The sequence below is a fragment of the Hyperolius riggenbachi genome, chromosome 5, assembly GCF_040937935.1.
Source record: "Hyperolius riggenbachi isolate aHypRig1 chromosome 5, aHypRig1.pri, whole genome shotgun sequence".
NCBI classification, from domain to species: domain Eukaryota; kingdom Metazoa; phylum Chordata; class Amphibia; order Anura; family Hyperoliidae; genus Hyperolius; species Hyperolius riggenbachi.
This window is the reverse complement of record NC_090650.1, coordinates 36876679-36889923: the sequence shown is the minus strand read 5'-3', so window position 1 is coordinate 36889923 and position 13245 is coordinate 36876679. Positions and strand designations below refer to the sequence as shown.

Genomic DNA, 13245 nt, shown 5'->3' with positions numbered 1-13245 from the left:
GTGTACCAGGTTGTGGGATCAGGTGCCTAAAATGTAAGAGGTTCACTGAATATTTCTAGTGTAGGCTTAAAGTCTCTATTTTAAAATCATGTCCTGCCCCTTCCTTTGACCAATTATCCCATCATGTATTCCTGCAGATTGCATAAGGAACTCCGGCAGATTGCCCAAGGTACTCCTCCTGAAGATTGTCCAAGGTACACCTGAAGATTGTGCAAGGTACTCCTGCAGATTGTCCAAGGTACTCCTACAGATTGCCAAAGGAACTCCTGCAGATTGCCCAAGAAACTCCTGCAGATTGCCCAAGGAACTCCTGCAGATTGTCCAAGGTACTCCTGCAGATGGTCCAAGGTACTCCTGCAGATTGTCCAAGGTACTCCTGCAGATTGCCCAAGGTACTCCTGCAGATTGCCCAAGGTACTCCGGCAGATTGTCCAAGTAACTCCGGCAGATTGCCCAAGGTACTTCTGCAGATTGTCCAAAAATTCCAATAGATTGTCCAAGGAACTCCTGCTGATTGTCCAAGGAACTCCGGCAAATTGTCCAAGGAACTCCTGCAGATTGTCCAACGTCCTCCTGCAGATTGTCCAAGGAGCTCCTACAGATTGTCCAAGGTCCTCCTGCAGATTGTCCAATGAACTCCTGCAGATTGTCCAAGTAACTCCGGCAGATTGCCCAAGGTACTTCTGCAGATTGTCCAAAAAATTCCAATAGATTGTCCAAGCCCAAGGTACTTCTGCTGATTGTCCAAGGAACTCCGGCAGATTGTCCAAGGAACTCCTGCAGATTGTCCAAGGTCCTCCTGCAGATTGTCCAAGGAACTCCTGCAGATTGTCCAAGGAGCTCCTGCAGAATGTCCAAGGAGCTCCTGCAGATTGTCCAAGGTACTCCTGCAGATTGTCCAAGGAGCTCGCGCAGATTGTCCAAGGAACTCCTGCAGATTGTCCAAGGAGCTCCTGCAGATTTTCCAAGGAACTCCTGCAGATTGTCCAAGGAGCTCCTGCAGATTGTCCAAGGAACTCCTGCAGAATGTCCAAGGCACTCCTGCAGAATGTCCAAGGTCCGTCCTGCAAAGGAGAAAATCAAAAGCCGTTTTTCCGGCTAAAGGTGCCCATACATCTATCGACTTGGAATCGAGCGATCGACAATAGAAGGTGATTAAAATATATTGGTTGATTGAAAGTGAGTCCCTAAGAGTACAATTACCCTTTTTTCAATTCCCTGTGAAAACCCTAGATTTTCAGAATATGACTGTGAAATGCCCCATATAGAATAACTAGTTGAAAATCTTTGAAGAAATTGATTATGGATCTGACAAATGTAACAATGGAATTGCGTGACATGTGCAAACTTAATGCATTGTCAAAAGGGCTTTCCATAGGTTAGCAGTGCTGCTGTTCCAATAATCCTTAGCGGAATATGGTTATATTGTATCTCTTTGTAGCACGCCAATTGTGCACAGCCCACATCCCACTTCCTAGCAGCTACGCAGCCTTTGATGTACATACGACCCCCTACCCCCCGTTTCTCTCCCTCACACACTGTATAGAACATTTTTTTGCAGGCTTATTAAAATAGCTGATGTCAAATATTCTTTTCATCTTGCCACAATCAATGGCGGAGTGTTTGACTTGATGCTTGATCCTCCACGCTGGATAAAGACACAGCGATTGGCATTTTTTTTCTTACCTTTTTCATTCCATAAGTAAGTTAGTTTCCAAATAAGGCGCCCTAACCAGTCATTAAAATAACGTACACTATACATATGTCATTTTCAAGTAGCTAATCAGGGCTGGTTGTGCAGTATTTTGCCAAGGAGCACCCTACTCCCATCCATCACTCAATCCATGCTATAATCTAATGAGTAGGCTTAGTGAGTTAAAGGGGAACTTCAGCCTAAACAAACATACTGTCATCAAGTTACATTAGTTATGTTAATTAGAATAGATAAGTAATATAATCTCTTACCCACCCTGTTTTAAAAGAACAGGCAAATGTTTGTGATTCATGGGGGCAGCCATCTTTTTGGTTGAAAGGAGGTGACAAGGAGCAGGAGACACAGTTCCAACTGTCCTGTGCCCTGATAACCCCTCCCAGCTTCACACGCTAGGCTTCAAATGTCAAATTCAAAATGTAAAAAAAAAAAAAAAATTGCACCAAAACAGCAGAACGAGAACAACAAAATCAGAAATCCCATCATGCTTTGCACAGCATCAAGGGAAAAAAGCCCAGGCAGTTTTCTTCTGTGCAGCTAAAAATAAGGCTTGTATAAGAGAAACAAAGTTCTGATGCTGTGAAACTGTTAAAGAAACACCAAGCCTTTTCAGTGCTGCTGAGTTGATTTTTAGTCCGGAGGTTCACTTTAAGTGTTAAAATGTACTCGAGGCAAGATAAAATAGAAAAAAAATAGATTCCTACCTAATAAGAGGGAAGCCTCTCGATCTTGCAAAGGCTTTCCAAGACCTCCTGGCTCCCACGGTTAGCATTCATGTCTCCCGGAACATATCTGACAAAAGGTTGTCAGATATGTTACAGAGGCGTATCTAGCGGGGTGCAGGCATGGCTCATGCCATGGGCGCCATGCCTGCTCCTGTGCTGCGCCGCCATACTAACCCCTGTGCTGCACCCCCTTGCCTGCTCCTGTGCTGCGTCCCCATGCCTGCTCCTGTGCTGCGTCCCCATGCCTGCCCCTGTGCTGCGCCTCCTTGCCTGCCCCATGCCTCCCCGTCACTCGGACATCAGATCAGATTAATTCTGTCATCTGGAGAACATGGCTACTTATGTATGTAGGGCGCACTTGACCTATTCTTAAAAAAAGAGGACAGAGAGGGAACAAGAAGAGATATTCCCAGAAAAGTAACTTCAGCAACATTCCAATCCAAGCCAAAAAACACAGACAACCATAATATATGGCCCCCCTGATCACATTTAAAATCGCAAGTTGGTAGCGGGGTTTTGCGGGAGTGATTTTTCCGCGATTAACGTGGAAAAATCACTGGACACAGTAGTGTTTTGGGAGCGATATCGATTAGTGTTTCTATACATGCTAGTCGCGATAGCTCAAGAATCGCCGCCAAAATCGCTGCACGAAACGCATTTGCGATTATCGCTAAACGCGAGAGACGCAAAACATGAGAACACTGCCATTGAATAAAATTTGCTACATGGTTTTAAAAACCGCCAGCGGTTTGCGGTGAGTGGGAATCACGCGATTCCAGCTCAGGTGTGAATGTGGCCTAAATGTACACAAGACAGGATGCTGTTTTTAGAGGGAAATTGGGCTCTGACTGGGGAGGGGCGCGCAATATCTGTGTTTGCCATAGTCTATATATGACCCAGATACGCCCCTGGTGGCCACACTCTTATTCATGCACAAGCATGGCCATACTACACCTGTGGGAGACGGCCGTGCCTGTGCAGTAAGCTGGGTGCAGCAGAGCCGAGCTCGTGGATGAAGAGCTTGGTTGTGGTCTTCAAAAGGTTCCCAGGCAGCGGCAGTGGTCTCCAAGAGGACATGGGAAGCCTCTGAGGGCATCCTTCTTAGGTACACCTTGCTATTTCTTATCACTATAATTATTATTACTAATATATACAGTATATATATATATATATATATATATATATATATATATGTATATATATATATATATACACTATTATACTATATTATATATACTATTAGTATTTGTTGCAGATAAAAACAACAACACGTTTCTCAAGTTATTCCTGCTTCTTCAGGTTAATACTACATTATAGGCACTCCTAAGCCAAATCATATCGCTAGTTTTGATGCAGTATTGACCTGACCTAATTAAAGTGAAGAAGCAATTAAATTGAGCAGTGTGAGGAAGCGTGGAAGAGCCGCCGCCATGAGCCAGCGGTCGGCGGCTCTTCCCGCGTGCAGTGCCCGCTCACACGGGGAGGCAGCCGCCTCCTCCCAGCGTGAGGCGGCTGTCCCCGTGGAGAGGCGGACGGAACGCGAAGAAGCCGCCGCGTTAGACGCGGCGGCTGGTGCACATCTCTCCGCTGCACCACAGAGCAGGGCTGGGACTCGTAGTCCCTCAGTGTTTAGAGTGACGCGCGCGCGCGCACTCAAGGAAGATTTATGATAGTCTGAGGGGAGTCAGCTGACCAGGCTGGTCAGCTGACCCTGATTCCGCTCCCCATTGGTCCAGCAATCAGGGAGGTGCTGGGGGTCACGATTGAGTATATATACTGCCGGCAGTTCACTTCTCTGGTGTCTGGCGTTGCGTTCACATACGTGGGAGCACCCAGATCCGTTAGTCAGATCCGTTAGTGTGCCGGGACCAGCTGGAGCTGTAATCCTACACTAAAGCTAGATTTGTTGATAGCTTAAAGTACTAGTTTGATTGTGATTATTTGTTATGACTTCTTGCCTGCCTTGACTACTCTTCTGAACTTTGATCTTGTACCTCGTTATTTCTGATACACCGTTGCCGAACCCCGGCTCGCTCCTAGACTCTGTTTCTGCCTCCTGATTCTGTACCCCGATATATCTGATACCCCGTTGCCGAACCCTGCCTGTACTTTGACTCCGCCTCTGCCTCTCGATCTTGTACTTTATCTGTCTGTGTGTGTACGACCTGGCTTGTCCGACCTCGAGAACCGACCTCATCATTGGAGGAGGTTCTTCGTTCTGTTGGTAACCCTTCCGCCTGAGGGTGACTTTCAGAAGATACTTCCTGCTTGCAGTCTGACTCCTCCCGTCTTGGAGAGCTCAGGGTTGCGGAAGTAATCTGTACAGTACGTCTTACTGTACTGAGGCCTAGTCCTCTAAGTGTTACTGTTACACCTAAACACTACACTCTACTCCGGTGAACAGAGGTTAGCTGGTATATTGGATTATCGGTGATACTGCAGATCACATATAATCTGGTATACGTCTGTATTCCCCGTGACGCTGCAGGTCACCGGTAATCAGATCTCTCTGTGCTTCACCGAGCGTTACAGAACGCCAGACCAAAAATACTGATGGAACGCACTGATCCTCTGACTGTGCTTGCCACTTCGGTGGATAGCATTCATCAAGCATTAGGCCAGCACAAAGCCTTAATTGATGCTTTATCTGGCTCTGTGAGAACCCTCCAGACATCAGTTGATTCAGTGCGATCCCCTCCTAGTGACGACATCCGCATGCCTGTCCCTGATAAATTTTCCGGCCACAAGTCTGACTTCCGGAATTTCAGGAGTAGAGTGTTGTCATATTTTGAATTAAGGCCCCGATCCTCGGGGACTGAGACCCAACGGGTCATTTTCATTAAAACTTTGTTGACTGGAGACTCCCAGTCGTGGGCTTACAACCTGCCCACTACCGATATTGCTTTGACCTCAGTGGAGGAATTTTTTAAGGCCATGGCCATAATCTACGACGACCCTGACCTTGCCGCATCCTCAGAGCGGAAGCTCAAACTCTTACGGCAAGGCAGAGGGTCAGTCGAGGATTATGCGGCAGAGTTCCGTAGGTGGTCAGTCACCTCAAGATTTGATAATTTTGCCCTCATGGACTACTTCCTGTCTGGGTTGTCGGAAGAAGTTTCCGATCTAATGTTGACGGTACCCGAGCCCAAGACAGTTGATGAGGCCATATCATCGGCCATTCGAGTGGACCGCAGGTTGCGCCATCAGAGGCAGGCTAGAGGCAGTCACCGTGTCAGGGTGACATCGTACGCGGCACCGTCCGCTACACCTCTAGTAACACCTTCGCCGCCTGTCTCACCCTCCCCGGCTTTACCGCCGCCCGAACCAATGCAGATTGGTCGGTCGAGACTGACCCAGGTGGAGCGAAGGCGGAGAATGACAGAACAGCTGTGCCTGTACTGTGCAGCAGCAGGGCATAGGGTACGAAACTGCCCTAACAGGTCGGGAAACGAGTTTGCCTAGGAGTAGTGGGGGGTGACACCCTAGGTACACAAATTGCACCCCTTAAGGAAAAGAAATTTTTGCTCCCTTGTACGGTTACATGGGAAAATAAGTCTATGGCCACTGAGGCATTTATTGACTCAGGCTCAGCGGCCAATTTTATGAATTTTGAGTTCGCACAAGAGTTGGGTATCCCCCTCACTCCTGTGAGTCCCCCCATTCAGGTCACGGCAGTAGACGATTCCCCGCTACAACGGAATCACGCACTGTCTCAGACTCCGGAGGTGAAGGTCACCATCGGGGTACTACATGGGGAACAATTATCATTTTTTGTATTGCACATGTCAACCTCCACTATCATCCTAGGCATGCCATGGTTGCAACTCCACTCACCTCAAATAGACTGGGCCACAGGTCAGCTAACCACTTGGTCACCTCGTTGTTTTCAACAGTGTTTGGGAAAATTGACCCTGGGACAAACCAAAGTTCAGGTAGAAGGGGTACCCGACCAGTACTCCGAGTATTCCGACGTGTTCTGTCCCAAAGCAGCAGACAAGTTGCCCCCACATCGCCCTTTCGATTGTCCCATTGACCTCCGTTCGGGATGTGTACCTCCCCGGGGTCATTTGTACAATCTGTCGGGACCCGAAAAGGTAGCCATGCAGGATTATATCCGTGAAAACTTGGCCAAAGGTTTCATTCGGCCGTCCCGGTCACCTGCTGGAGCTGGTTTCTTTTTTGTTAAGAAAAAAGACGGAGGCCTGCGACCCTGCATCGATTATCGCGGCCTTAACAAGATTACAGTCAAAAATCGCTATCCCTTGCCACTGATAGACGATTTATTCACACAAATTACAGACGCTAAAATCTTTTCTAAATTAGATTTGCGGGGCGCGTATAACCTGATACGCATAAGAAAGGGCGATGAGTGGAAGACGGCCTTTAATACACCAGACGGGCATTATGAGTACCTGGTGATGCCCTTCGGGCTGTGTAATGCCCCGGCCGTCTTTCAGGAACTCATTAACGAGGTATTCAGAGAGGTGTTGGGGAAGTTTGTTTTGGTCTATCTTGATGATATTCTCATCTTCTCCAACAACCTCTCTGAACATAGAGACCATGTGAGGTTTGTTTTGAATCTGTTAAGGCAGAACTCTTTATATGCAAAACTTGAAAAATGCATCTTTGAAGTAACATCTGTCGCCTTCTTGGGGTATATAATTTCCACCACAGGCCTGTCGATGGATCCTGCCAAGGTCTCGGCTGTGCTGGAGTGGCCACAGCCGGTGGGGTTGAAATCTCTTCAGCGCTTTCTTGGCTTTGCCAATTATTATAGACGATTTATAAAGGGGTACTCCACGGTCATTTCTCCCCTTACGAGTCTCACCAAGAAAGGGGCAGATACAACTCACTGGTCTCCTGAGGCTTTACATGCTTTTTCCACTCTGAAGGGCCTATTCTGTTCAGCACCCATCCTCAGACATGTGGATACATCCTTCCCGTTCATTGTGGAGGTGGATGCTTCGGAGGTAGGGGTGGGGGCTGTGCTGTCTCAGCGGTCAGGCTTGCAGGGTAGAATGCACCCATGCGCTTACTTCTCTCGCAGGTTTTCCCCTGCAGAGAGGAATTATGATATTGGTAATAGGGAGCTCCTAGCCATCAAATTAGCTTTCGAGGAATGGCGACACTGGTTAGAAGGAGCTGAGCATACCATCACGGTTTACACCGATCATAAGAACTTAGAATACATCGAGGGGGCTAAGAGATTGAGCCCTCGTCAGGCTCGATGGTCGCTATTCTTCTCCAGGTTCACGTTTATCATTACATACACCCCGGGAAGCAAGAATGTTAAGGCAGATGCCTTGTCCAGATGCTTTGAGTCAGAGACAGCACAGCCCTCCGTTCCAGAGACCATTATTCCTCAGAGGTTGATACTGGCAGCCACTGGAACCTGGGAGGATTGGGCGGAGACGCTGATTCCCTTTCAACAGGACATCCCGGAAGGGAAGCCCGCAGGGGTTCTGTTCGTTCCTCTGCCGTTTCGCCTTCAGGTTCTAGAGATGTTCCATACACATAAGAATGCGGGACATCCTGGGGCATCCAGAACACAGGATTTAGTAGCCAGATGCGCCTGGTGGCCTTCCTTGGCAGCAGATTGCAAGGAATATGTGAAGGAGTGTGTGACATGTGCCAGGAGTAAACCCTCCCGACTGGCACCTGTCGGTACCTTGCAGTCATTGCCCACCCCGACTGAACCGTGGACCCACCTGTCCATGGATTTTGTGGGCGAGCTTCCCAGATCTGAGGGGATGACGGTCATTTGGGTCGTGGTCGACCGATTTAGCAAGATGGCCCATTTTGTACCTTTGAAAGGACTCCCCTCCGCTCGAGAACTGGCCGAGTTGTTTATCACGCATGTTTTTCGTTTGCACGGTATTCCCGAAGACATAGTCTCAGACAGGGGAGTCCAATTCGTCTCACGTTTTTGGAAAGCTTTTTGCCAGCTCATGGACATAAAATTGTCTTTCTCGTCTGGCTATCACCCACAGACCAACGGCCAGACTGAGAGAATAAATCAATCGTTAGAACAGTTCTTAAGGTGTTATGTAGCTGAAGCACAGGACGATTGGGTCAGATTTCTGCCGTTTGCAGAATTTGCCCAAAATAATTTAAAAAACTCGTCCTCCGGTTTTTCTCCTTTTCAAGTAGTGACGGGAAGATCACCCAAATTTTCCCCATTGCCTATAGCTTCCACTCCATTCCCAGCCCTGGAGGTCTGGCAAAGGTCATTCAAGGACCTGTGGGGGACAGTAAGAAATAACCTGGAGAAGGCTTTTTTGAGTCAGAAGGGTCAAGCCGACAAGAGACGGTCGGTGGAGTGGAGATTCCGACCAGGAGACCCGGTCTGGGTGTCCACACGTCACTTGGCCCTAAAACAACCTTCTAGTAAGCTTGGTCCCAGGTTTGTGGGTCCATTCCCAATAACCAAAAAGATCAACAATGTCACTTATACTGTCGAACTTCCCACTAGCATGCGGGGGGTAAGGTCTTTCCATGTTTCCCTTCTTAAACCAGCGGTCCAGGTGGGTCCCACTCCTCCCCCTCCTGTGTTGGTAGATGCCCAACCTGAATACGAGGTGGAGAAGATAATTGATTCACGTACTGTACAGAACTCGGTACAGTATCTCGTACACTGGAAAGGGTATGGCATTGAGGAGAGGCAATGGGTACCTGGGAACCGCATGCATGCGGACGAGTTAAGGAGGGAGTTTCATGCCTTACATCCCGAGAAACCTGGTGGGAGCTGTCCGGAGTCCACTCCTTGGGGGGGGGGTACTGTGAGGAAGCGTGGAAGAGCCGCCGCCATGAGCCAGCGGTCGGCGGCTCTTCCCGCGTGCAGTGCCCGCTCACACGGGGAGGCAGCCGCCTCCTCCCAGCGTGAGGCGGCTGTCCCCGTGGAGAGGCGGACGGAACGCGAAGAAGCCGCCGCGTTAGACGCGGCGGCTGGTGCACATCTCTCCGCTGCACCACAGAGCAGGGCTGGGACTCGTAGTCCCTCAGTGTTTAGAGTGACGCGCGCGCGCGCACTCAAGGAAGATTTATGATAGTCTGAGGGGAGTCAGCTGACCAGGCTGGTCAGCTGACCCTGATTCCGCTCCCCATTGGTCCAGCAATCAGGGAGGTGCTGGGGGTCACGATTGAGTATATATACTGCCGGCAGTTCACTTCTCTGGTGTCTGGCGTTGCGTTCACATACGTGGGAGCACCCAGATCCGTTAGTCAGATCCGTTAGTGTGCCGGGACCAGCTGGAGCTGTAATCCTACACTAAAGCTAGATTTGTTGATAGCTTAAAGTACTAGTTTGATTGTGATTATTTGTTATGACTTCTTGCCTGCCTTGACTACTCTTCTGAACTTTGATCTTGTACCTCGTTATTTCTGATACACCGTTGCCGAACCCCGGCTCGCTCCTAGACTCTGTTTCTGCCTCCTGATTCTGTACCCCGATATATCTGATACCCCGTTGCCGAACCCTGCCTGTACTTTGACTCCGCCTCTGCCTCTCGATCTTGTACTTTATCTGTCTGTGTGTGTACGACCTGGCTTGTCCGACCTCGAGAACCGACCTCATCATTGGAGGAGGTTCTTCGTTCTGTTGGTAACCCTTCCGCCTGAGGGTGACTTTCAGAAGATACTTCCTGCTTGCAGTCTGACTCCTCCCGTCTTGGAGAGCTCAGGGTTGCGGAAGTAATCTGTACAGTACGTCTTACTGTACTGAGGCCTAGTCCTCTAAGTGTTACTGTTACACCTAAACACTACACTCTACTCCGGTGAACAGAGGTTAGCTGGTATATTGGATTATCGGTGATACTGCAGATCACATATAATCTGGTATACGTCTGTATTCCCCGTGACGCTGCAGGTCACCGGTAATCAGATCTCTCTGTGCTTCACCGAGCGTTACAAGCAGCACTGAAAAGGCTTGGTGTTTCTTTAACAGTTTCACAGTATCAGAACTTTATTTTTCCTACTTTATTTTTAGCTGCACAGAAGCTAAGCTCCGCCCCATCAAAGAAAACTGCCAGGGCATTTTTCCCCTGATGCTGTGCAAAGCATGATGGGATTTCCTATGTTGTTGTTCTCGTTGCCTAGCAACTGGGAGGGGTGATCAGGACACAGGACTGTTGGAATTGTGTCTCATGCTCCCTGTCACCTCCTTTCAACCAAAACGATGGCTGCCCTCGTGAAATCAAACATTTGCCTGTTCTTCTAAAACAGGGTGGGTAAGAGATTATATTACCCATATATTTTAATTAACATAACTAATGTAACTTAATAACAGTATGTTTGTTTAGGCTGGAGTTCCTCTTTAAGCTGGTATACCTGAGAAACGCGTTGTTGTTTGTATCGATAGTAAGTATCATGTTAATGCTACTTTCTTGTCTTTTCTTACGTTTTTTTTGTTTTAAGGGTTTTATTACACTAGGGATGCTTCCACCCATCTAATGAGAAAATAAGACAGGGAAGAGGGGTGCGTAGCATCAGATTATGGTGGTGAATGAAGGATAGGCAATTGTGATAGTGAGGTAGGTAGGTCTGGTTGGTGAGCAAAGCAGTGGGAGCAAATAGTATATGTGTGTGTTTATGATGAGTTGGGGGTTCAATAGGAGTCAGATGGGCAGGACAGAGGGCAGGCAGGGTGTAGTAGAGGTGGGTAAGACATGCAACCTTGCAGACAATAGAGGTGGAACTGAATTACATTAGGACAATATGGAGATAAGTATAAGTGTGATCCCAGTGGTTACACTGATACCTGTATTGCGCTGATAGACCCCACTGCAAATGAGAATTTTTTTTTATTATCCTGCTTAGATTGCATGTTCTCCAAGTACCGTTACTATCGCCATCAGTGTACCGCAACGTAAAGGAGTCATCTATCAAAAAAAGCACCCCTCCCCATTCTACTTACCCGGGGCTTCCTCCAGCCCCTTGCAGCTGACATGTCCCAAGCCGCAACTCCGCGCTCAGCCGTTGGCCCGGGAACCCCTCCGGTGCAGAGGCCGACCTCGAGGTCGTCTCTCCTGTGCCTGCGTCGCTGTCAATCAAGCCTACATTATATGCAGTGTACTGTGCAGGCCCGCCCCGGATTTACATCACAGGAGCCTATAGGCACAGATGTCCTGGCGCCCCAGACCTCCCGCTCCATGAATCTCCAAACCTCAACCAAACTACACTGCAAGTGTGTTGGCTGGTCCAGCTGTCACTTCTCCCTTACTTCAGTTTCCCATCATAAGTAGCTACAGGTGTCCCTTAGCATTAGGTAGCCAGAGGTACCCTCCGTATTAAGTAGGTAGTGGTGGTCCGACTGGAGGAAGATCTCATCAGTGGATTGCTGAGAACAGGGTGAGTACCCATTCATTTACGCTGTGCTCAGAACTCTGCATAGGGAAGGAAGGAGGAACTAGGGGAGGGGAGTAAGCAGCCTTTCAATCAGCAAGCGCCTGTAGGCATGTGCCTACATTAGCGTTTTGTGCCAAGACTGTCAGTTCCAGCGGATCCGTTTTCCGTTCGAACGGATCTGTTGCAGACCGGTTTAAATCCGTTTCTGGTCCGTTTCAATTTCCGTTTATATCCGATTTGCATACGTTTTGTGTCAGTTTCCGTTTTAAAGGGGAAGTTCTAAAATTACCATTAAAGATAGCTATATATACACCAGAGCTCTGAATGATCTGTAAATACATTGTGGTCATTGTTGAGGAGAGAGCTTGCTGTTTGGATAATGGATCCAATGTATTTCTACAGCTTCTGGCTTGGAATAGCCTCATTTTTAATTTCCACCTACTATTATGTGGGACGGAGGCCTGCTCTTCGCAGGAGATGGTGGGTGCACCCTCTACTCCTTGAAAGGTTGCCCCTGCACTTGGACAATCAGGTACTAGATGCTGTATGGCCTGATGTCTTCCATCTCTTTCCAGAAATCAATGAACTGATATGGATCCCACTCCTGCAGCACTTCTAGGCTCATGTGCCAAACAAGCCAAGATGGCCGCTGTACCATAGAGAGTACAAAGGAAGCGGCTAGAAAGGTCCGTTTTTATAGCCAGTGTGTTGTTAAGTTCCGTTTTCTATTGGTTCCTATTGCCCTGCAAAACCTTCTGTTTCAGGTCCGCAGGGACTGGGTGCAACGGTTCAGAAGGGCCTGCAGCATTTTTTCGATCCAAGGACTGGAACGTAGGTAACGTATCCGGTCGGACGGATATGTACAGCCGCATAGATTAGCATTGGATCCGTTTGCGTCCATTCCGTTTGTACAGTATACGGTCCGGTTCCGATCCGCAAAAAGACGCAAATGTAAATTGGGCCTTACCCTGTGCATGATGCGGCTGGCTGGCAGTGCCCGTTGTCTAGTTGTGCTGGAGGTGGTCAAGCAGCCGATCCCATGTGGGTGACCCAGCTCACTGCTGCCTGTGCGCTTTCCTCCTGCCAGCATCATCCCTGCGCTGTGCCAACCATCCTCATCCCGGGATCTGCTTTTCCTAGATGGCAGAGGTGGCAGGGCTAACGTGTCTGCTCTCCACCCGTCCATTCCTCACTCCTCCTCGTCCTCCTCATGGTGAGTTAATTAACGTTTAAGACAATAAAATGATAATTAGCGATATGCCGCTTAACAATTTAACCTTTTAATTCCTTTTTCGTCTGTGCGCCATAATTAAACATTGATATTGCTAAATAACGTTAAGGCTAGGGCCACACTAGCTCCGGGTGCGGGACGCATCCGCGGTCCGGGCTCCGATTTTCAAAAACCGGAATGCAAACGGATCCGTGCTGCCTTTTTTGCAGCACACGTTCTGGATCCGTTTGCGTGTT

The 13245-nt window shown here is 48.5% G+C and overlaps 1 long non-coding RNA gene across 2 annotated transcripts in view; it reads left to right on the top strand.

Moving 5' to 3' along the window:
• Positions 1–13245, top strand: part of LOC137518128 (uncharacterized) — a 210746-nt gene that overhangs the window by 149154 nt on the left and 48347 nt on the right. For both annotated transcript variants that reach the window (XR_011020747.1, XR_011020746.1), the window contains one exon: positions 138–1151. This is a non-coding gene — a long non-coding RNA (uncharacterized lncRNA). The remainder of the gene's footprint in view (positions 1–137; positions 1152–13245) is intronic.